The sequence below is a fragment of the Balaenoptera physalus genome (assembly GCF_965194825.1).
Source record: "Balaenoptera physalus genome assembly, chromosome: 2".
Taxonomy (NCBI): domain Eukaryota; kingdom Metazoa; phylum Chordata; class Mammalia; order Artiodactyla; family Balaenopteridae; genus Balaenoptera; species Balaenoptera physalus.
Genome location: NC_138883.1, coordinates 73,903,359 through 73,929,149, shown reverse-complemented (window position 1 = coordinate 73,929,149; position 25,791 = coordinate 73,903,359). Strand labels below are relative to the sequence as shown.

Genomic DNA, 25,791 nt, shown 5'->3' with positions numbered 1-25,791 from the left:
CCCACACCACAGAGAGGTAAGCAGGACACCATTAAATCCTGGCCCTTTCCATTTATTGGTAAAGCTCCTCATTGCTAGTAATAGTAATATCCTAGTACAGAAGAAGAGCAGGCAGATCAAACGTGTTGATAATTCAGGCAGCCACTAATAGGTTCACAACTCAGCACCTGCCAGAGCCAGGTTCACATTGGCCAAGCCTGAGCTTAGCTCAGGCTTCAGGGACCCACCCTCACTCTGAGGACAAGGACCAGCAAGGATTTTCTGTATCAGTCAATCCAGAGGAGCAAGTCCAGGCCAACACACACAAGGGCAAACCAAATCAAAAAGGATGTTGAGGACTAAGAGAATTAACCCAAGGTTGGCTCAAGCACAGGGACTCATAACCAGGCCTGTGTGCAAGGCCAGGGAGGTAAGAGTTACTACCTTTAAACCAGAATTCTCTGTGTCTGCCACTGACCACTGTTCTTCATATACTCTGGCCTCTCTGTGCCACAGCAGAATTCCAGAGGATTAGGATTTCTGGAGCCATTTCCATGTGCAGGCAGAAGTGGTGATCTCTTCTTGCCTTTGGCTCAGTCTGACCTCTGAATCTGGCTTTTCTTCAAATCTGATTCAGAGACGGCTACTCAGACGCCCTTACCCTTCTCCATTCATTCAGCTAAACAAACATGAAACGACTACAAATGTGGTGGCCATGGTATCACGCTGTGCCTTAGGTATCGAATGTTGATGTGCCATCGGTACACAGGTGGCCATTAAGGTTTAAAAAATCAAGAATGCATACACTGTAATGGAGAGAGAGACAGGTCTGCAAGGTCCTCTGAAAACTGTTAGTAGTTGCAATAACCATGGGGACTGAAGCCTCTGCATGAATATAACAGGGACTGGTGTGGTGCTGACCATCCCATTTCCTCTCCCGCAGACGTGGAAAGGCTGCAGCTTCAGCCTCCCTGACGACTATACTGAAGCTGTGTCATAATTTCTGCCTGTGCTTGTCCCCTAAACTGTCCCACAAGAACCTTGGCTCACCCTCTCTCTCCAGTTTGTATGGTTGGAAGTGAAGGATTCTGAAATGATGGAGTTGCCAGATAGAAACAGCCAGACTTCCTGAGTTTCTACTTGAAGAAAAGCTGCCCAGGAGTGCCACAGACCCTGCATTGGACTGTGACACAAGCAAGAAATTCTTATTGGGTTAAGCCACCGAGATTTGGGGATTGCTTATTATCTAACATAGCCTAGCTTACCATAAGCAAGTGTGGAGGAGGAGGGTCAGGCAGCCACTTTTCCCCACCACTAGTAGTGACCTCGAGCATAGACTCCTTGAAGCCCAGAAAAAGGAAGGAATTGGACTCCCTAGGCAGGTCTTGGTTGGGGGCAGGAGTCTCCTAATGGCCTCTCGCCTCCCTGGTGACAGTCACTAGGATGGCCATGACTTCTCCTTCTGGCAGAATCCCTCCTACTCACAAGGGCTATGGCCTCCCCAGTTGACTTCCCAGGTGGTACCACCTGCCACCAACTTCAGGAGGAAGAACAGCTTTAGGGGAGAAGCACATGCAGAGACTCAGATGCCACAATACTACAATGGACAGCTATATCCACCAGGGCACTGGAGCTGGGAGCCTATTTCCAGAGGCCATCCAGGATATGAGTTAAGTACATGTAGATTTCTTTATTCCTCCTATTTAGAGCTTGCCCTGATCCTTCCTAGCTCCATCCTAGCTATCCTGTGGCTTCATGCCCTGAAGGCATTGAAGCTATAAGCAGATTCTTGGATGACCTTCTCCACCCCTGGACACCTGCCTCGTTTTTTCACTGCAATGATGTTGTTTACCAATGGCATATAAATTTTCTAAGCCTAAGGCAGTGTGGGGTCATTTGGCCATCACATAGGGCTACGCGATAAATTTCTGTTGAATCATTAGGGATAATTGAGAGGGCTTGGATTAGAGGCACACCCTTAGCATCTCCAAATCAGATGTGAAGAGAAACCAGTGGCCCCACTAATCCTAAGACAGAAAGAGGACAGCTGATCCCACAGCAGGAGCAGGGGTTCCACAGACAGCTGCAGAGTCATGAAGTGCTGGCATAAAACTTAGAAGGAAGAACTCTTCCTTTCCCCAGCCCCACACACTGTCCAGTTATGTTTCCTGTGTCTGAGCCAAAATGCTGGAGATGTAGAATCATTAACCTTCCCCCAGGGCCTCTGAGGAATTGATACTCTCCGGGAAGGCATGACATTCCCAGGGAGACAAAGAGAGACGTAACCTGAGGGCACTGACCAAACCTAGTAATTTCCTGGCGAATCTAACCCTGGTTACCAGGAATGTAACAGGATTTAACAACGGAGTGATTCCTCCCTTTGTGAATTATTGTTATAACAGTAAAAGGATATTAACCTGAATGAGGGCCTGGATTCAGACTCTGTAAGCAAATGGTGTCCCATCAGCCTCCTCTGATACACCCACTGGAATATGATATTGTACGTAGCTCTTGGATGCTCTCAGGCATCCAAACAAACCCAAACATATCTCTCTGCTCCTACACATTTACACAGAAGCAGGACCCCTGAGAGGAAGGAAGCTGAGTCCCTTTGACAGCCAAGTTTCCTACAGTATCTCTGAGGAGCTGGGGTTTCCCTGACCAAGACCAGCTGGCAGGACCACTTATGTGGCCCCTGAGAGAGAATCGTGGAGGGAGAGAAGGAGGCCGTCGCGGTGGAAAGAGGACTCACTGATGCCAGAACCTGCCCTGACCCTGTCAGCCCCAAATCAGGTTTATGCCTCACCAGAAGGGCTCAGGGCTGCTCTGAGTGGTAACATGGGGAGGCTGTGTCAGTCACTACGTGGTACCCTTTGACCGGGTGTAACCCAGGGGAGAGGGCATTATCCCTCCACACCACTCAACACACACATGCACACGCACACCTTTTATACCCACACATAACCCACCAGGAGGTGCTCCTCTTACTGGGGAGGCTGAGGTGGTGAGCGGGGACTGGAGAAGTTGCCAGGTGAAGACACACAAATGGATTCTCTACCAGACTGCGTTGTCTGAAGTCTTAGAATTTAATTGACATATGTTTTGAAGCCTCAAAGGCAGGAACAAAATATTAACCCTCTCCCCACTTCTTTTCCTGATTTCTCAATATTCTTAAATAGCATTCAATCATTTTTAAAACAAAAAATGTAAAGAATGAAATTTAAATGGCTTATAATACCACATCTCAGACATTTGCAATTAACCATTTATAAATGAAAGCAATATGATACATGGATATGATAATTCAAATATTACAGAAAGATATACATTTTTCTTTAAAAAAAAACTTGCCGATTTCATTCCTGAAAGGCAACCACTCCTAACAGTGATGCCAGTTGGGTGGCCAGTAGTCCAGCTCTAAAACCCTGTCTCATCATCTGCTTTCTTAGACCACTCCTGGGTACCCGCTATCCCTGCTTGGGTTTCCCAGGAAGCAGACTCTGAGATGGAGATTAACATGTAGGAGGTTTGTTAGGAAGAGAGGGAAGCAGGGTTGGGCAAAGGATGAAGTCTAGCTGAATGCAGTCTCAAGGGAACGTCTCAGTCAGTCCTGCGGGGAGCTCTGAAGATGGGATGACCCTTCAGAGCTCTCCTGAGCTGGGGTGAGAGGGCTGGGCTCCTTTCCACTCATTCATCGATCACTGGATGTGGGCTGCTGGAAGAAGGGCGCTCTTCAGCTAAAGAAATCCCGAAGGGGGTTGACTGTTGACGGCTTTCTCCCAGCAGCTGAGATAATAAATCTTCTAATCCTGAAGGGTAATTCACACAGCAAATATAAGCAACCACCACATAACCCAAGCTCTGGAGCTAAATATACCTGTTGTATAAACCCTCAGGTATCCTTGTCAACAGAAAAATGTCCCTGGGGATTATGTGCTCTGTCCTCTGCTCATTCCCAAGAACAGGGAACCCTGACATCAAGAGAACCTGTGCCCTCACCAGAGGCAGAACCTAACATTATAATAATTTCTTTATGGCTCAGTCACATAGCTGTTGGCAGGAGGCCTCAGTTCCCCACCACATGGGCCTCTCCTTAGGGCTACCTGAGTATCCTCGCAACATGGCAGCTGGCTTCCCCCCAGAGCAGGTGGTCCCAGAGAGCAAGAAAGAGGAGAAAGACTCAACACCATTCCAGTCCTGATCTCAGACACCACAAACCACCACTTCTGCCTCACTCTATGCTTTGAAAGCAAGCCACTAAGTACCTCCTACACTTAAGGTGTGGGGGATTAGTCTTCACCTTTTGAAGAATAGTATCAAATAATTGTGGATGTATTTTCAAACCACGACATATATAGAGAAGGAAATTTCCCAAATCAACAATGACAGATACTTCTGAGGAAGGGAATAGACTAGAGGAGTCAAGTAAAAAGAAGTTTTTTGTTTTCCCTCTGTTTTTTAATAAGAGTGTATTCTTGGGGAGCTTCCTAGCGGTCCAGTGCTTAGGACTCCACGATTTCACTGCCATGGGGCCTGGTTTGATCCCTGGTCGGGGAACTGAGATCCCACAAGCTGCACGGCATGGCCAAAAAAAAAAGTGTATTCTTGTCATACTCTTGTAATTAAAAAATAAATATTATTGACTATTACACATATGTCAAGCAGTGAAACTGGTGGGAAGCCAGAAGCTCTCCTACGGGGCAGACTGTGATTTACTGCCCATCTCTGCCATGGTTTCTCCTGCCTGAACCCACCCAATAGACATAAGGGAACAAGGAAGAAAACGATGATTGCTAAGAGCTTCTCAGAGGAGTCATCATTTTCTTAGCACACAAACAAGGAGTCAGATGACTGCACTTTACTGAGAAGTGAAAGGTTGGGAAAAAACATTAGAACCATTAGTCAGTTTCCTCCATCCCCATTCTTCATCCACAATTTCATTTAATGTGGAAATCATCCTATTAGTTTTGATGGCTTGATTACAGGCTTTGGACAGGGCACAGACAACCCAGGGGAAGTGTCCAAGAGGGCTGAGCTGGGGGATTCTACACCCTTGTGCCCCCCCTCAATCTGGGCCCTCGGGCCCACTCCCCTTCCTGTATCCCACGTAGATGCCCATTCTTCAACAGCTAAGGCCAGCGCCAGCATCTCCATGCAGTTAGGGGAGCCTTGTGGGAGGATCGGTCCACACCCAAGCAGAGAAATCACACAGTGGCTAGTTAGGGCCTATCCCTTGGGAACTGATGGCCTATCAGGAATTTTCTCTCTCCTGGGAGGCAAGATGTGTCTACCCTTCCTGGGCCTTTGCTGACCCCTTCAGGCGAGGGAAGGAACTTCAGCTGTGTCCACACAAGCACAACACTCCTGTCTCTCCAGGCCCCCCCGCATCTCACTTACCTGATCCTTTGCATAGGAGACAGCCAGAGCCCCCAGGCTCTGTCCCACGTGGAGGAAACCCTGCCCATCAGGGCAGCAAGCAGGGACAAATAGGACCTTCTCCCCTTCTCCTCCTATAAAGGAAAGTACTTTGTAAATGTGGCCTATCCCACTCACTTTACAGACTAAGAACCACTGTGTGGGCCCTAAAGGCGTTGCTAGAGACACCCAAGGTTCAACCACTAGCTATCTCTAGTCTACATTCAGGTCTAGTATTTGTCTTTTTCGTGTGTGACTCTCCCTTTTGGAGGAGATCATACACTGGAGAACTCCCGGTTTGGAAGAATTTTTGTTTTTGAATTTTACAGTATCCAGCAAAGGATACTGCAATGGATACCACCTCTGGCTTGAAGAGTCTCAGAAAGGGAGCTCTGGGGCACCCAGAGAGTAGCTACAAGAAAAGGGCCACCCATGGGAAGTGGGATGCAGATATCCCTCTTGAACTGGAAGGGCACAAACCCGTGTAGTAAATACCTGCACCTTCCTCTGAGCCCTCCATCTCCATGTCCTGCTGATGCTTTCCACCAGCCGATCCCAACCAGAAGCTGGAGGCATCAGAGTATATTGATAATGTCCATTTGCGCCAGCCTCCCTGGCTGGGAGTGGATGGGTGGAAAGTGGGTCTGAAGGGGCAAAAAGAAGACAACTAATGCAGGATCCAACAGGGGAAAAGGACAAAGAGCTAAGCTGCTTTTCCATCTGCCTTTATTAATGACATGAACAGATTGAGAAAACAATATATAATGATTCAGAAGCACACCTGGGGAAGGCAGTGGTTTGTGACGTGCAAGGCTATGCACCAGAATTTTGATTATAATTGGTCTACTCAGTTTTGAGATTTATTTTGAAGGAGTTATTAACTTGGGCTTTAAAAACAAACAAGGAGAATGATTAATTCTAAAACTGCTGCTGTTGCAGATCTCATCCTGAGTGCATCCTCATTAAAAAGGGAAAAACTCTTCTAAGTCATGAAACACGGTACTGGTGGATTTGTGTGAATGTGGAATAAGGAAGCAGGTGTCTATGGCAGGAAGGCTTGAGCAAGGACACTGGAGAAGCTTGATGAGAAAGACAAATGTCTTTAAACCTTAGAGGAGATGCAGAAGGTTCAGTAGGGCAGGTCCTCTCGGCAGATGGTTATTCTTCCTCTTGGTCAGATGACCTGCCTATTTTTGGGTTAATCATTTCTATTTTATTCATTTCAACATGAGGACTGCTGGTGATAGATCAAGATGATCGAGACCTCAGTCATCCGTCTGATCTACTAGAAAAGCTGGAAACTTTCTCTGCATCCTTTTTTTTAATCTCATAAAACCCTAAACTTCATCTCCCATCTTCCCTAAATTATATCTGTATTTCATCTTTTATGGAACCTCTTGGGTGTCCATAAACAAGTCATTCATAATAAGATACTTTTAGAACGCTTTCTTATCTCAGGTGGGTAAACCGAGGTCTTTTTCGCATTGATTTTAATAAAAACTGAAGGTATGAACCTATCAGTGTCTGATATGGATGAATTCACCAGGCACTTTTCACAAAGTGGACACCGAAGAGGAAACTTGGGGTGATTGGCAGCAATTTTAACATCTGGGTATGCAGTCAAGTTCCCTTTAATTGGAGCTTTCGGGTGAGTTGGGTTTTTGTCTCTTTGCTCAGAACCTCTGAAGGTTACAGTTAAGAAAAGCTGAGTTTATTGCTATTAATTGCTTCTTCCCATTCCTGCAGTCCAAGAATCTAATGAGGTGAAACTAATAGGAAAATGTTTGCTGTGGTTCCACACACTTTGTTAGGTAGAGAGATAGTCAACACAATTTTCTACTCATTTGCTCACATATGTGAGCCAATTCAGGGGTAGACTAGAAAGGACCATTAAATATGAGGTCAGGAGTTTGGTATTCCTAAAGGTTCTTTTTTTTTTTTCATTAACTTATTTTATTTATGGCTGTGTTGGGTCTTTGTTGCTGCGCGTGGGCTTTCTCTAGTTGCAGTACACGGGCTTCTCACTGCAGTGGCTTCTCTTGTTGCAGAGCACAGGCTGTAGGCGCACAGGCTTCAGTAGTTGTGGCTCGCAGGCTCTAGAGCGCAGGCTCAGTAGTTGCGGCGCACGGGCTTAGTTGCTCCGCGGCATGTGGGATATTCCCGGACCAGGGCTCGAACCCGTGTCCCCTGCATTGGCAGGTGGATTCTTAACCACTGCGCCACCAGGGAAGCCCAGGAGTTCGGTATTCTAATTCCACTGTTTTACTAACTAGCTGTGTGTGCTCAGGTAAAATTTACTTAATTCTCTGTGTCTGTTTCCTATAACTTTCCAGCAGAATGATTAGACCTAACAATCAATCTACATTCAAGAAACTAAAATGCCAGGTCCTAAGAGCAAGGGAGAGGGGTGTGGTAGCCGAGGCTGGCCATGAGGACAGGGGCCAGAGCACACAGGACCTCAGAGACCTGGTTAAGGATTTTACTCTTTATTCTAAGATCATTAAGAGGCCCCTGAAGTGTTTCAAGCAGGGGCTGACATGACTAGATATTGGCTTGAAAAGATCATGCTGGTTCCATTTTGGGAAATGTATCAGAACCCCCTATATGACATTTAAAGTTCATTATGTCGAAACATGTTTACCTTACCTATATTCCCATGCTATGGTATAATGAAGGATTTGTCTGGTCTTTGTCCCGGGTTCCTGGCACAGAGCTTCTAAAACTCTTGGAATTCCCCAAGTGATATTGTTATTCCTGAGCCCCTGGACCATACCTGAGTTTATATTAGTAAGATACTCAGGGGGTCTCCTAACTGACTCAGGTGGTCTCCAGGATGGGGGCTGGTCACCCGAAAGACCAACCACCCGATTAGAAGGTTAGGTCTTTAAATGATGTGCGACCAGCCCAGCCCTACTCTCCGGGTGGGGAGCAGGACTGGCGACTGCGTTCAGTCACCCGGTCAACGATTTAATCAGTCACATCTATGTAATGAAGCCCCAATAAAAGCTGAACACTGAAGCTCAGGGGAGCGTCCTGGTTGGTGAACACATCAATGTGCCAGGAGGGTGACCTGTCCTGATTGCCCTGGAGACGGCAGGGAAACTCTACGTTCGGGGGCCTCCCAGACCTTGCCCCATGTGTCTCTTCATTTGGCTGGTCCTGATCCGTATCCTTTATAATAAAATTGTAATCAGATAGTGCTTTCCTGAGTTCCATGAGTCATTCCAGAGAACTAACAAAACTGAGGGGGCCATGGGAACCTCCTGGATTTGTAGCCTGTTGGTCAAAAGTGTGGGTGACCTGGGAACCCCCGAAGTATGCCTGGCATCTGAAGTGGGGGCAGTCTTCTGGAGGACTGAGTTCCCACCTGGTGTGATCTGCAGTAACTCCAGGGGGTTAGTATCAGAATTGGATTGCAGTACACCAGGTGGTGTCAGACCAGTGCGGGTTGAAACAGAATCCAAGCTATTTTGTTTTAGTCATTCTCAATCAGTTTCAAGTCAAAAAGCCTTTTGTCAAGAGGAGTTAAAAAAAAAAAAAAGTGTCCCAAATTTAAGAAATGGACATATTTGTCTGCATTTGAGAAAAACCACTGGCTTCGGGCAGCTCAAAATTCAGACCTGGTTACCTGGTGGCCCCCTGGAGGCTCAGTGCCATTCATGCTTGCTGGTTATTAGCCCTAATGTAACTTGGGGGTGAAATCTTGCTTTTCCATTACTGGCCATACTGCAGCCCCTTGTCATTTGCTTCTGAGATGTGTTACTTTCACCGGGCCTGGGAGTCTGCACGCCTGTCATCTCAGGCCATCCTATGTGGGCTTCCTTTCCAACACACAATGCAGACTAGATATTTTGGTGACCTTTGAAATGAAACTGCAACCTTTCATAGTTCTTTAAACTAGCTGCTTACATAAGCATTGTTTGCCAACTCTAAAACCCTCCATTTTCATACCCTTTCTGGACCAGCACACTCCTTAGTTTCCCTGCTAACAGATTAATAAATGTTGAACTATGCTTGCAATCAATCTAAGAAATTTTGTTGAATATCTTCTAGAAATGACTACAGTAAAACTTCAGGTTAGTAGTGGGCAGGAGAAAAAAGTCTCTTCCAGAATGCTGTCTTAACACGGCCTATTTCAGTCCAGATAGATCACAGGTTACACATTCAATATGCCCAAGCAAGGCACATGAGTTAGAAAGATACTGGTATTTATGATGAATACATCATTTAACAAATTCTGCCATTAAAGATTTTTTGGCCTTTTTAATCATTTGTATTATAAATTTGGTTATCAAGTTTTCCATAACTAGAAGCAAAATCCCATTACAAATGATTCTCAATAATAACTCTCTTCAAAGGCATCCACAGCGGCAATGCTTCTGATCACAGTAGTAGCGTAGTAATAATTGTCCGGAAGGAAAATCCCGAACTGTCCATTGTCTTTATCATAGATAGAGCTGGAAGAACTCCACCAGCCACAGAGCAATTCCATGTTGTTTTTTTTTTCTGCATCTCCCTTTATAGTAAATGCCTTTTTTACCACTTTTCTCTCCCCATTTCCACCCTGGACATTCTAATCATTCCTCCCAGAAAAACACTTAAAAAAATAATTTTTTGTAATGTGGGGAAGTTGAAAAAAGAAAAAGAAAGGGTTGACTGGAATTTTCCTCCTTGTTCTACTGGGTGCAGAGCTCTTGAGATTTCAGTCTCTAGGCCTCATTCTGATTCATCTCCAGGTTCAACATCCTTGTCACTACTGTCATCAGCCTAAGGGTGGCTTTGCAAGAACCACATAGAATCACAGGGTAGAGAAGGAGATAGTGGATCCTGCCCTCAGCTTCCTGTGCCACCTTCTTTATTTCGTGCCACCAAGACAAAGCTTAATTACAGGTTCCTACCCTTAGTCAACCTTATCAAGTTTTCTAGGGGATCATTAGAAATATGTCATTACTAATTGTGTTCCTGAGTATACAAGACAAGAATAATATTCTCTATTGCAGAGCAGAAGGAAGAAAGTATATGGCATATTATATATACATATAGTTATATGTGTGTGTATATCTATATATACACAAACATACACACACACACATACTGGCTATATATTTTGGCTCTTTTTTATTTGCATGTGATTTCTATACCTTCTCACATAATTTTTCACTTTTTTCAAAATATTTTCCCTTATGGACAGTATTCAGTGATATTTTCAGGTAGCAGTTACCAGAAAAAAGAAAGTCAGAGTGCTTTAAAAAGTATTTATGTTTTCATCAAAAATAAATGTTTTTTAAATACAACTGGTCCTTGTCATCATATAAATGTAGTCATATTAAACCCAGTGATGCCATTGATGAGATTTGTTTGAACTCCAATAATTGGACCAACTACAAAGCCAACTAAGATTTTTAAGTGTTATTTTCATTCCCAAAGGAAAGAAAGGAGAATAAAAAAAGATAAAACCTTCTTGGTCACAGCGAGAACCCAGAGGACTATTTCACCTGTCTCTTGGCGTGAATTTTACCTCAAACAAACACATACAAAAATCTACTTCAAACAAACCACTACCATTAGCTCAAACCCGATCAATAAAGTCAGCAGCAGAGGGGCCCTCTCCATGCCATTAAAGAGAAAATACACCCCCATTATTCAGGAGACCTGAGGAGAAAGAGATCTAAAAAATTTTTCCCATTGAAAATAGTAAGAAAAGTAATTAGCTGTCATTCAGATTCTGTGAATGGGGCGATATGGCTGGAACTTATTATACAGGTCTTCAGAAAATCCTTGCGCTACTTTATTTTTTAACCATTTTTTAATTTAAGTATAGTTAATTTACAATGTTGTGTTAGTTTCTGGTGTACAGCAAAAGATTCAGTTATATATATGTATTTATATATTATGTATATATATATATTCTTTTTCAGATTCTTTTCCACTATAGGTTATTACAACATATCGAATATAGTTCCCTGTGCTATACAGTAGGTCCTTGTTGTTTATCTAGTTTATATACAGTAGTGTGTATATGTTAATCCCAAACTCCTAATTTATCTCCCCCCCGACCCCCGCTATCCCCTTTGGTAACCATAAGTTTGTTATACACGTCTGCAAGTCTGTTTCTGTTTTTTAAATAAGTTCATTTATATTGTTTTTTTAGATTCCACATGTAAGTGATATCATACGATATTTGTCTTTCTCTGTCTGACTCACTTCACTTAATATTTCACTTCACTTATTATACAGGGTCTTCAGAAAATCCTCGTTCTACTTTAAATTTAACTCTAGGGCTTTGTTCAGTTTGGTAGTGGGAATAATTAAAATACATGTGTTATGAGATGAAACAGTAAATTCTCCTCTGCTAGCTGAAATGGACTTCCACACCGCAAGTCACAGGAGAGAGTTTGTCCCTTTATCTACAGAAATCATGTATTTCCTCAGGATCTGAACTAAGACAGCACAGCTGTTCTGTAAAGGGCCCAGGATGGACACCCACCAGTGTCCCCTGATGCAGGTGGGATTCACGGGAGCAGGGTCAGCGGGGCCAGGTCCCTGCGTCCCCGTGTTCTGTGGAGAGGTGTGCCGGGGCAAGTGAAAGGCAAGTGCCACGGAGAAGAGCCGCAGAGGGCTCGGACGCACCCCTGGGACGCTTCTGTTTTATGAGATGTGTATGAAAGCGGCCTCACCTGGGGATGAGACATTTTATTTATGTACACCAAGCAGTTCTTATCTTAGGTGCCCACTGTCTAGGGGGATTCACTGGGATGCCTCGGCGGTTTCCAGACCTTGGAGACTTCGAGTCCTGTGGGACATTGAGAGCTGGCTCACTGCCAGGCAACTTAGAGAGAGGGGCCCAGGGTCAGAGTCACACTCCAGACAGCACTGCTTGTCTCCACAAAACACAGCAGTACGCAGTTGCACATACTTCCTTACACAACATACACAAGTCTACAGTTGCAGGTGGGGGGATAATTAATAGATTTTATTTTTTTTAGAGTAGTTTTTGGTTCTAGGCGATGATGTGTCAATGTAGGTGCATCAATTGCCACCATGTCTGCTTAGGTTTCTGTGTTTAATGCAGACTTCCGTTAGAAGCAGTCCCTAGAGCCAGTTGGAATAAGGTGAGTGACTGGTTAGATTTCTAAGACCTTGAAGAGCTTACGAGTCTCTGTTGCATCCCATATGAAGGGCAGTTTGGCAAGGTCAAGAACGAACAATCTCTCTCTCTCTTTCTCTCTCTCTCTCTTTCTCATTCTTGGTGCTAACGTTCCATATCCACCAAGCTCTTTTTTTGTTACTAGAAAAGGCAATAGTCTTTCTAATTTTCATACCTTTAAAAGCACTCTTCTCTTTTTGTTTGTTATCGCAGATGTGTTTTCCTTATTGTTTAAAATGTGTATAAGACCCTCACACTTTGGAGAGCAAGACCCGGACCTGACCTAGGGCTCTTCACTTACTAGTTCTATCCCTCGAGCAAATCATTTAGCCACTCGGAGGTTATTTTCTATCAGTGAAATGAGAGATTAATAGTATCTGTCCACCTCACACAGTTGTTGTGAAGATCAAAAGAAAAGATGTATGAGTGTGATTAACAAAATGAAGGATAAAAACCATATGGCCATTGCAACAGGAGAACTGTCTTGTAAGTTGAAGTCACTCTTCAAATGTTCATACGTGTTCTATTAGACCATATGACTCCTCTATTTCAGATCCAATCTCTTACTGGTTCTGGGAAAATGTATTATTGCATCTTTAATTATTGATTTCGTGCCTTTGGTTTTGATTGCTTATTCAGGAAGCCTAACTATTCAGAAATTGCAATGCTGAACTCCACTCCCCAGATCTGCCTTCCCGAAATGTTTCATTTCTCAGTTTCTTAAAATTCTGGTTATATTGCTCAGGTTTTCTTTTTACTTATTTAAGTGCCATTTCTGCTGTGTGCAGCTGAAACAATATTTTCAGTCTGTCTTTTGCAATGATCTTTACCTTCATTCTTTTTCATTCTGACCTTCACTCACTTGAGAGGATGTAGAGTCCATTTCATTTCTTTGAAAAAAGGCTCCAACCAGTTTCTGAATTCTCTGCGTGGTTCCCTACAGTTGCTCTTCTGCAGAATTAATTTTTAAGAAGTTTTCTGTACACTCTTTGGTCTTTTTGGAGTAATGAAACTTTTTCAGGGAGTCCGCTTTAATTTTCCCAGTTTACTGCATTCTCCCTTAAGTTACCTTAGTGACTGATGTCTGCTCTGCTACTGAAAATTCTTTAGTAAAATTTCTGATTGATTTCAGTAGAATTTGTGATTAGGAGTTTGACTGGGTTTCTACTCGTTCCACCGTCTTCCTGGATAATTTTCCTACCGTGTCAGATCTTTCTATCCTCTGGTTCAATAGAGTCTGGAAAGACCCCACAGGCGAAAGATGGGATTAAAACCAGAGAGCCAAGCATTTTTAATAGAAAACCGGAAGATGCCTTTTTGTGCTTTGGTGCTGCTGTCAAGGCTCAGGCTGGGCCCAAGAAAGGGGGAGCAAGGATGGAATATTGAAATAAAATCTTACCACGAACCCCTTAATAACTCTACTTATTAACTGCATTCTGAATCTTCCAGGCATCTTGCAAGCAGCAAAGGCTGGTTGGTTTCTTTAGCTATAAATGAGGGGGGTGCTAAATTATTTCCAAGGTCTTTTCCCAGTTCTGAATTTCTACATTAAATAATACTTAAGCTGCAGGTTCAAGCATGAATTGGTAACCAGAATTATCCCCACTTCCTGATACCTCACCTTCAAAATGTACACATGGGTCTGTGTGCATGTGCGCACGCGCGCACACACACACACACACACACACACACACACACACACACACACAAACACACACACACACACCACAGGCCTACTTCGATTTCCCCACCTGTACATTTTTCAAATCAACTGTTATTAAACATAAAATGAACCAGTGAAAGGGAAAATAAGGGAAGTGAAAAGGAAATTCCTCCCTCTGGAATCAGGGCAGCCTCTGCATCCCCAGATGTACTCCAACACGTGAGGTACCTAAGAGTAGACACCACAGGCAGCCAAGGCATGGATGCGGCACCAAGTCTCAGCTCAGTCTGGACTCTGCGAGGGGAGTCCCTGCGGCCCTCTCGTGGACAGACTGTGGAACTGCAGCCTCCTCTGCATCCAAAAAGGCACCAGTGACCTGAAACCCTAGGTCTTTGCCTTGCAAATGGTGCCTCGAGTCATTTTGAGGCACACTATCCCTGTAGCCGTTAGATCTGAGGCTCAAGAAAACTAGGCTGGATGTCAAACTGGGTAATGTTAAATGGCCTACATATTTACTAGTATTTTGGCTACTCCCAGCAGAAGAGAAACACTTAAATTCAAGTGCTTCAGAATGAAGTTGCCAGCCTCAGGGCTCTTGTCTCTCCTTTGAACTTCAATTACACTTCATTTACATTGTCCAAACTCACATCTCAAGAAGATATCTGTGGCAACTAGTAGCAGAAAAGTGAGGGATGGAATTATTTTGACAGGCTGAGAATAGGAGGGTTGTGACAACTTTATTGTTCAGCCAATGTTTAATGCATGTCTCTATGCCTATTCATTCATGCAAACCACAAATACTTATTAGTTCATACTGTACCAGTCATTGCCTGTTTGCTCTCGGATCTCTTCCCTGTCCTTCTCCTAAAAACAGTTTCCTGTTTATCCTTGCCAACTATCTTCCAGCAGGAATGGCCAGTGGGAGGCACTGGCAAGAGACTGGAGGTTGAGAAGTAAGGAGAAACCAGATTCTTTTTGCTGGCCCTCTCTCTCTGTGTTGAGCATCATTTTCCTATAGTGGTTCCAGCTCCCCATCAGACAGCCCTTCCCTCCAGGGGCCTTGCCAGTCCCAGCCATGGGACAGCCTCAGCCTCTGATTCTGGTGACACCATCCCTCTCCTGTGTCCTTCAAGCCCTCGTGGTAGTAGCATTCAGCTTCTCACCTCTGTGCACTTCCTGTGTAGTCAATTCCCTGTTTTAAATTCCCTCTTTGAAATGCCCAGGATGATTTTGTTGTACTTGGTAATAAGGATATCGCAGTGGGCAAGACAGGCTCCATTCCAGATCTCGTGGAGCTCATAGTCTGTCAGGGAAAACAAATGTTAAACCAACCATCAGTAGCATGATAAGTATTTCAAAAGAGAAGTCTATAAGAACATACAGCAGAGAGACCTAACCTAGAATAAGAATAGTTCTATAGGTGACACTAGAAACCCTAAGTCAATGGGTCTTTACACAAAGACAGAACCCCATGAGCTGGGGCTGCAGCACAGCAAGTTTTAATGCTACCTCTCACCCTTCCTGGATCCAGCAGGGGAGAAAGAAAGGGTCCCTAGCGAAAGAAGAAAGTCAGGGGTTTTAAGCAGGATTCAGTGCACAGTAGTGGCAGAGAAGCAGAGACGGAGTTATTCCGGCAGCCTTCAGGGGTCCAAGAAAATTAGGCTCTGCCTGGTCCAGGCAGGGGAGAAACCAGAATCTTGGAGGAATGTATTGTCCCACTGGCAACCTCCAAAGCACAGGAGTCAGGCAATGTCCAGGCCAAGCCTGATTCCGAGAAAATGCCTTCCCAAAGATTTAAGCTCCAACATTCCAGTATTTCCCAGGCCTCCTCCCACCCTAGCGCTGCCCCCAGCGGGCGGGCCAGCCAGCTGTGCTCTTTTGTCCCAACAGGTTTCTACTCGTGCCTTGGTGAGCTCAGGGCACTTTTATCCTCTCCATCTACCCCTCTATCCTGAAGAATTCCAGATTTACTCAACACCTTGACTCCTGTTGCCAAATCATAAAAGCTCTGGATTTATGTATCAGATGGGAGAGGCATACTCTCTTCACTTTTGCCACTTAAATCACTGTTTACCAGATCTAAAGTGTGTTTTTTAAATGGAGGCTTTCCAATTCCATACTATAGAGGAAGATCATGACTCAAATGCACGGCCATTCAGAGGCACCCTGCCTTGCGGGAGCTCCCAGTGTGGAAGGAGGGAGAGAGCAAAGTTTGAGGATCTGCTCCCCCCTCCCAGCTCACTGCCTACTGTAGGTCAATACTGGAACTTAGCACATCTAAAAACGTTGTAACTCAGCATACTACCACCCACAGATCTCTGGTCTCTCCTTCGAACTCCAATTATACTTAGTCTACATCATCAAAACTCATGACTCAAGAAGCCATTATGGGTCAGTTGTGGCAAGCAAGGCAGGCCAAGAAAAGGAGGGAGCTCAGGTGTTGCTTGAGACCCTGGCACGTGGGCCTGGAGCAGCCCTTCTCAATCTGGGTTCCATGAGAGAACTAAGCCCTAAGGCATCTATTATATGTAATGAATTAACTTTTATCTCTTATGCTTCCGGAATGGTACCAGCTATGTACCGTCCTTGGGAGAATTAAGAAAATAGTCACTCTCATAATATTCTACAAACTTTCATTCTCTCCTGGAACCCTTGTTGAGAAAGCCTGGCCCAACAGCAGAAGCTGGTCCCAGTAATGCTTTGGTCACTCTCTTGAACCTGTCTGATTCAAAGGATCATACACGAATGATTCCACCCAGGGGAATTCCCTGGAGGCCCAGTGGTTAGGACTCGGCACTCTCACTGCTGGGGCCCCGGGTTGGATCCCTCAATGGGAACTAAGATCCCACAAGCCGCGGGGTGCAGCCAAAAAAAAAAAAATGGTTCTACCCACAAGCATTAGCACAAGTGGGGGGGGGATGTTTATTTTAAGAATATGGGTATTAAAGCATAGTGAGAGAACATGGCAAAACAACCAGAGGAGCCCCCAGGAAGTCCACACTTGGGTCTCCTGATGGCCTTTTATTGTCCCTCTGACCATTCAACTAACCTAACCCATCCAATTTTAACAGAAGATGATCGAAGAATTAAACCTATTTTCATCTGGGCAGGATCCCCTTTGCAGGGTCCATTTTCTGGAATTATCTCCACACAAAACCCTACTCTCAGCCATGGGTGCTAAGCCCAATGGGAAGACAGGGGACTAAGTCCCACAGCATGAGGAGGGGGTGGGGCACGGAGGGAAGATGCTTATTATCTGTCCACTGTCTCCAGGGTTCCACCACCTGGGGCAAGGGAAAGCCTCCCCATGGGGCAGATGCAGTGGAAAGGGTGGAAAGGAGATGCAAATAACACTTAGCTGAGTACTTTTTTTAAACTGTTGTTTTCTAGGTGTTTCATTGACATGTCCGATCTCTGCAGCTAGACTGTAAATTCCTTGAGTGCAAGGACTAAGTTTGTGCTGTAAATCTTTAATCTACTACGGTGTTCAGCCCAGCGCTTCTCCTACAGATGCTTCATCAGCATACTGTTGATTAATTAGAATCTGCTTTGGTGGGAAAAAAAAATGGTGTATCCTTGCAACAATTACAGTGTAAGGTTTATTCGAAAGTACTGGATGAATATGATAAGGTTTAAAACATTGAATATGGGACTTCCCTGGTGGCGCAGTGGTTAAGAATCCACCTGTCAACGCAGGGGACACGGGTTCGAGCCCTGGTCCGGGAAGATCCCACATGCTGTGGAGCAACCAAGCCCATGCGCCACAACTACTGAGCCTGCACTCTAAAGCCCGTGAGTCACAACTACTGAGCCTGCGCTCTAGAGATCGCATGCCGCAACTACTGAGCCCGTGTGCTGCAACTACTGAAGCCTGTGCACCTAGAGCCTGTGCTCCGCAACAAGAGAAGCCACCACAATGAGAAGCCCGCGCACCGCAATGAAGAGTAGCGCCCGCTCACCGCAACCAGAGAAAGCCCACGCGTAGCAACGAAGACCCAACACAGCCCTAAATAAATAAATAAAACATTGACTACCTGTGTGCTACGACACAAGGATCTCCCCACATCACCCCGTACTGGGCCTCATAGGAGCCACCCACCCCACCCTGGACATCTGACAGAGAAGCCCGAATAAGGGAGAAGTTCGTCACCACTGAAATTGAGCAGAGCTTCCCCTGGAGACAGAGCCCAAAGACTTCTTTCTCACCTAACTTTCTAGGAACGGCAGGCCAGACAGAAACTGAGGACAAAACTGACCCCCACCCCACCCCATCTTCCTTCCACGCCTGCTCTGCTACCAAGAGTCACAGGTCTCTCTCACCCATCCCCATGTGAACACCCCTTTCGTGCTGGACTTCAGAGTCTCACCAACAGTCCAGGTTTGCTACTCCCAGTCAGGGATCAGCATGTACTGCCTAACCCCGGGGTCTCAGCTCAGCCTCAGGATGAGGCAGGAGCTGGCACTCCTCCATGGTCTTGGAGCCTGTGAGATCTGACTGCCCACTTTAGGCTAAGTCCCACAGGGTCCTGAGCCCCACGTGGCTCTCAGACTGGTCAGCCAGGAACTTGGAGAGTCAACACCTCGGGGGGATGTGGTACTGACTCTCATACCCCAAACACACATGAAATTGATTTAGTCTCAAAAGCCAGTGGACTCAGTCTGGGTAGGGAACAGGCCCTTCCAGTGATGAGAAGAAGTTGTCCATGATCCGTACCTCCTACCTGGAGTAATAATCAGAAGGCAGCGGAGTGAGTGTGGAATCAGGAGAGATCTGAGGGTCCTCCAACCAGACCTTGACCGTGCTGACGAGCAACAACTCCCCACACTGCAGCACACCTGCGGGGTAACCAGAATGTCACATCGACCAGAAAGCATGGCTCTTCCCTGGGACAACACTAGAGACCCTATGAATTCTTAACTCACAGCAGTCTTCATCCTTATCATCCTTGATAAGCTGAGGTCGCCTCCTTTTTCCTTAATCATGCCATTGGGTTTTCAACATATTTTTGTTGTTTTCTAAATATGGAACCAATCTTACATCATAGGTACTGACAAATAAGGATCTTCAGCTGACACGATGATGGCAGGGCTTGCAAGGTTTTCCTGGGAAGATGGGTGTCTTGCCCTCTCCCCTGCACTGCCTTCCAGAACTCATTGCCACTGTACTTTGGGTATTGGTGCTCTCTGCCTTCCACTCATGGCCTCCAGTGGATTCCTGCAGCCAGGCCTGCCCCAGGATTCCTGCAGATCTGACCGACAGAGACTTGCCTGACCTCTTAGCTAGGTCTCATTGGTTGCTAGTGAGTGTGTGATGTGCTCTCTTTCCTTTTTAACTGCACTGTCTTTGGGGGTAAATGCAGAGCAATTCTGAACACCCCACTCTCCCCATCTAAGACAAGCCTAGGGCCAGAGTTCTGGGATGGCAGCCCTGCCACGTGCTCAGGCACACCATCTGGCTCTGCTACAAGACAAACTTGGTCTTCCTGCTTCTGCTAGCCCACAAAAAATTAATAATCAACCATCATGACCTTTATACCACATTTATCAACCTTAGCAAAGGGAAATCTGGACTTTGAAAGCTAATTGGCAGGCTTGACTGCCCAAAGAAGTTCAAAGAACAGTTTAGCCAGTTGTGTCAAAGTTGATGGCATTCTCTAGACACATGACTAAGATATTTTTTATCCAGTATATTTTAAGTCACTGTGCTCAAACAGGCAATAAGACCTGGAATCTGATCTGTAGTTCAGATCCTGGGGCGTCCGGGAGACTTTCCAGGTCTATGAACCATACACAAATAGAAAGACAGTTTAATGTGGTAAAGGACAGTGGCTTTCAAATTTTTAGCTTCATAGTAAGAAATGCACGTTATATGGCAACCCAATACGCAGACACACACAGAGCCAGACAGACACACACACACATATATACACACACACACACCCCTCCACATAACTGAAACAAAAGTTTCTTGAAACAATACTGCCTTAGAGGAAGATGCATGTGAAAGTAATTTATTAGGAAATATTTCTAGGGGAAAGAGAGGAATGAGGAAGTTGGCCCAGGAAGGGGCCGAGTAAGGGTGCTATATCAAGCCAAGTCACACAGAGGATAATTCTGACTCATTCCCACAGAGGGCTTGGGGGGCACTGTGGGTCACAATGACTTGCAGTCAAAATCATCCCAATGAGAGGGCAATAGAGCTGGAGTGTGTACATTCCCGTCCCCAACAGTCATTGGCCAAGGGCCACGCACACTGGAGTTCAGCTGATGCACACAAAGAGGATAAAGAGGCTGAAACTAACACGACATTGTAAGTCAACTATACATCGATAAAATTTTTTTTAAAAAACGATTCTTTCCAGGAATTCCCTGGCATTCCAGTGGTTAGGACTCCACGCTTCCACCGCAAGGGGCATGGGTTCGATCCCTAGTTGGGGAACTAAGATCCCACACGCCACGCAGTGAAGCCAAAAAAAAAAACAAAATAGTTTCTCTCCTAGACCAAACTCTAAAAAAAAGTTTTTTTAAAAAAAGGTAAAGGGGGACTTCCCTGGTGGTCCAGTAGTAAAGAATCTGCCTTCCAATGCAAGGGATGTGGGTTCGATCCCTGGTCAGGGAACTAAAATCCCACACGCCGCGGGGCAACTAAGCCTGCGCCACAACTATTGAGCTCATGCACCTCAACGAGAGAGCCTGCGTGCCACAAACTACAGAGCCCACGCGCCCTGGAGCCCGCGCACCACGACTAGAGAGAAGCCCGAGTGCTGCAATGAAGAGACCACGCGCAGCAACGAAATATCCCGCATGCCTCAACGAAGATCCCGCGTGCTGCAACCTTAGTTGCAGTTGACCTGACACAGCCAAAAAAATAAAGAAAATAAATAAATTAAATAAATAACTATTTAAAAAAAGAAAAGGTAAAGGAATCCCAGGTGACATGGTCGCAGAAGGGACAGCACCTGCTCCAAACACCCTAAACATGAGTGATAATCTGTGATGTTTTCTACTCTGGTTTTGCTTTGTTTTGTTCTTTAACTTGTTGGCCATGGATTTGAATATCAGTGCACTTATGAGCTGCTATTTAACCTGTTTGAGGTTTTTCCTCATTCCTAAAATGGGAATAACAATATCAACTTTGTTCATTGCGGTGAAAATCAGAATCGATATAGATATCCCTAGCAAATAGTAGGTGCTCCACTTGTAGCTATTATGATTAAAAAATATATCTTCAAAATGCCTGGAAAAAGTAATACAAAAATGTCTGTATGTTCTTGATGTATTCAAAACATGCGTGCATAAAAACACAGGTGGTGGAGTATGGGCTCCTTTGCAGAGATACAATGGGCATCTGCACAAATATTCACCACCTCCTGACTCCATGCCTTAGCTCTTTATTCCCTTTGACTAATGTCGCCCATTGTCCAAGCTTTGTCTTAGATGTCCCTCTCTCATGAAGCTTTTCCAGACCACCCCAACTAAAAACACTCTCTCCCTCCTCTGAATTGACATGCTATTCTATTTGAAATTATTTTATAAAACTTTTTCCACTTTCCTTTTACCTCTTTGCAGTATCTATTAAAATCCTGATATGGGAACAGATAGACAAATCAATGGAATGAAATAGAATCCAGAAATAGGCTCAAATACATATGGGAATAATAAAAATAATCAAGGCATAGAGGGAAAATGCAAACAGTGCTGAGATAACTGATTAACCCCTTAGGAAAAAAAATTAACCTGGATCTCTACCTCACTTCCCATACAAGAGCAAATATCAGCTGGCCCAAAGATTTTAACAGACACACACGCGCACACACACACACAAAACCCACATTGAATAACTATAGAAAAACATGAGTGAATTTTTTATATTTTTGGAGTAAGAAAGGCTTTTCTAAGCATGACCTAAAACTCAGAAGCCATAAGAGAAAAGATAAATAAGTTTGATTCCATAAAGAGTTAAAACATCTACATGACATTAAAGACATAAACTCCAAAGTCAAACTGGGAAAAATATTTGCCATACGTGACAGTCACATGGTTCATTTCCTTTCGTGAAGTGTTTATAAGAATAAATAAGAAAACAATAAAAGTGGACAAAGGACATGAACAAGTAGTTTATGAAACAAGAAATACAAATACCTGTAAACATATGAAAAAATAATCTTAATAAAGAAATATAAATCGAAAATAGTTTTTTCGCCCAGATTGGCAAAAGTTAAAATGTTTGGTGAAACTGAGTGTTATGAGGGTGTGATGAAATGGATACCATCACATAGAATTGCCTTCTCAGGAAGGGTGTCTGAGACTGGAATAGGGCGCAGCTTGTCTGGAGGGCAATTGGCAATTTCTCTCAAAATGTCAAAGGCACATACCCTCTGCCCTATTGCTTCAACTATTTATTTGGGCCCGTACAAACAAGTTCTCCTACCTAAGTGAACAAAGATGCTATTGCAACATCATATTTATTGGCGACGTCAACTACAATTGGCACTTACCATGGGCACTGGCCAACTACCTCTACAAGGATTAATCATATGCTGCTGCAGCTGCTGACTTTCAACACCCCCTGAAAAGTGTGGAGGGTGGAGAGCTGAAATGAGGCCCTCTGTGCCAGGGGAAAAACTGGCAGAACAGGTCTTCAGATAGTTAGGTATTTTCAGGAGCTGATTTTATGAGCCCAATTCTTGTATCTCCTCATATCTAGAAAAACACTAAAATTCTTCATGGTGACGTCTGCTCCTCGTGACTAGCAGTAACCTTCACGCGACTAGCAGAAAACTTCTACAAAGAATATGCGCTTGATTGCATGTTTTCCCCCTTCACCAAAATCACATATATACTGACTTTTCCCCCTACCTCCTTGGAGCAGTTTCTCAGAGCTATCTGAGGACTGTCTCCCAGTCCTCATTTTGTCCCCAGTAAAACTTAACTCGCAACTCTCACATTGTGCAATATTTTTTAAGTCGACAGAGAAAAGGCATAAACAACTGAAGTGGGCTTCAATGGGTAACTGATAAATGATTGTCTACCCAGATAATGAAAGAAGGAATAATGATGAAGTATGGACTGCTGGTCAAAGATCTACAACACAGGGTCTTCCCTGGTGGCGCAGTGGTTAAGAATTCCCTGCCAATACAGGGGACATGGGTTCGATCCCTGGTCCAGGAGGATCCCACATGCCACGGAGCAACTAAGCCCGTGTGCCACAACTACTGAGCCTGCGCTCTAGAGCCCGCGAGTCACAACTACTGAAGCCCGCATGCCACACCTACTGAAGCCCACATGCCTAGAGCCCATGCTCCACAACAAAGAGAAGCCACTACAATGAGAAGCCCATGCACCGCAACGAAGAGTAGCCCCCACTCGCTGCAACTAGAGAAAGCCCGCACGCAGCAATGAAGACCCAACACAGCCAAAAAAATAAAAATTAAATGTAAAATAATAATAATAAAATTTAAAAATTAAAAAAAAAAAAGATCTCCAACACATGCCAACAAGCTAGGGAAAGTTCATGCACTGACACACACAAATGAGTGCACATAAAAAATGATGGGGCTTCCCTGGTGGCGCAGTGGTTGAGAATCTGCCTGCTAATGCAGGGGACACGGGTTCGAGCCCTGGTCTGGGAAGATCCCACATGCCGCGGAGCAACTAGGCCCGTGAGCCACAACTACTGAGCCTGCGCGTCTGGAGCCTGTGCTCCGCAATAAGAGAGAGGCCACGATAGTGAGAGGCCCGCGCACTGCGACGAAGAGTGGCCCCCACTTGCCGCAACTAGAGGAAGCCCTCGCACAAAAACGAAGACCCAACACAGCCAAAAAATAAAAATAAATAATACATAATAATTAAAAAAAAAAAAAATGATGGACACCAAATAAGGTCTATAGTCTAGTTAACAGCATTGCATCAATGCCAGTGTCCTGGTCTTGACATTGTACTACAAATGTTCCCACTGTAAGATGTCACCATGGGGGAAGTTGGGGGAAGGGTACCTAGGGACTCTATGTATTACTTTTGAGTTTATAATTACTGTGAGACTATAATTACTTCGAAATAAAAAGTTTAAAAAAAAAAAAAACGAGGTGCAGAAAGTGTGTATTGTGTGATTCCTTGGTTTTTTTTACAAAATATCAAATGGTAAGAACAGTCCCTTTGTCATTAAATTCAAAATGAGTGAGAAAAGCATATGTAACTAGAAGGACAAACCCACCCACCCCCTTCACTCCTAAGGGTTTGCTTGAGACTGAAGGATAAGAAATTCTTAAAGTACCCCTACTTCCCTTACAGAGATTAAAAAGAATGCATGCTGCTCAAGAATTTGATCTGGCCCAACAAAGAGAGAGCCCTCAGAAGCAGATTGCTCTGTCCTTTCAGCAAGGTTTGTGATAGGCCTTATTCATTTCATACCACAGGCCGCTTATGCTGCTCTAAAAGCAGAACAGGGTAAGTGAAACTGCTTTGCATAATAATGGCAAATGTTATCTCCTGAGAGGGCAGGCTGGCACCTCTAGGGAAATGGTTCACTTTCTTTTGCGGATTTAGACTGCCTTGTCCCTAGGAATTGTTGATGGTTCTTGGAAGGGGTATGTGTGTGGGTGTGGGTATGTGTGTGTGTGTGTGTATGTGTGTGTTCAGTTGATCCAGAAATTTACAGGAAAATGAAATACTTCGGGGGCGGGGGGCGGGCAGGGAACATTTCTTCATCTCATACCAGCGGAGAGATCTCAAGGAAAACATGTGGAGCTCCGGGACTGGCCTTGCACTATTGTGCTGGCCTGACACTGCCAAAGCCCACCCTGCAATTCTCTACTCAAGCCCCCATAGAAAAATTTAAACTGGCAGGAACTGCAGTTACAGAGGATTCTTGCTTCAGAGTGCCCTGATGCTCTGATGTGGGGGGGTGAAGGGTCAGACCCTCTAGGAGAACATCTCCTGTACGTTGAGAGTGGGGTTTTGCACTGGAAAGATTCTGAAGGAAAGAAACTGTGAGTCCCCAGCAAAGCAGATGCCTGGTTGTGATAGGGACAGGGTAAAGGGACAAAGTAGGTGATTAAATAGTTAATCTCACTAGGGGATTGTAAGCAGAAAAAAGTATGGGACACCCCTGTAAATTAATGATTATTCAAGAAAGCAGATTTGCTTAACCACAAAGCCAAACAGGCGTGCTTAACAACAAAACCATGCAACAGAAGCACAAGACATGCCCCAAAGCAATAAAACAATGGTGGCATGAGACCCACATCCTGCCCAGTGAGCTCAGTAAGTTAATGACCCTTAAGACATGCTCTCTGTACACATAAAAAGCAATAATTTATGGAAAGGTGACATTTCAAAGTGAAAGACTCTCATTGTACTGAGACCTAAAATAATTTTTTCATAGTGCCATGATAGTCCTAGCCTGACCATGTAGGGACAAGAAAACTCCCCGGCCCAAACTGGAGGAGGAGCTGATGATGGAAGCGTGACGTCTACTTAAGAATGAGGAAGAAGGTGGTCTTTTCCCCCTCCCCACTTTTCCTTTGGTTATAAAACTGTAGCCCGCTAAGTTCTCGGGCAGCACCTCTTGCCCACCCACTTGTAAGCC

At 44.7% G+C, this 25,791-nt stretch overlaps 1 long non-coding RNA gene across 1 annotated transcript in view; it reads right to left on the bottom strand.

Annotated features, from left to right (window-relative positions):
* Nucleotides 1-171: 171 nt before the first annotated feature.
* The window catches only part of LOC309655476, a 44,036-nt gene continuing 18,416 nt past the window's right edge, over nt 172-25,791 (bottom strand). Inside the window, exons 2-4 of the long non-coding RNA XR_014260850.1 lie at nt 15,368-15,507; nt 5,890-6,038; nt 172-5,489 (exon numbers count right to left, since the gene is read on the bottom strand). This is a non-coding gene — a long non-coding RNA (uncharacterized lncRNA). The remainder of the gene's footprint in view (nt 5,490-5,889; nt 6,039-15,367; nt 15,508-25,791) is intronic.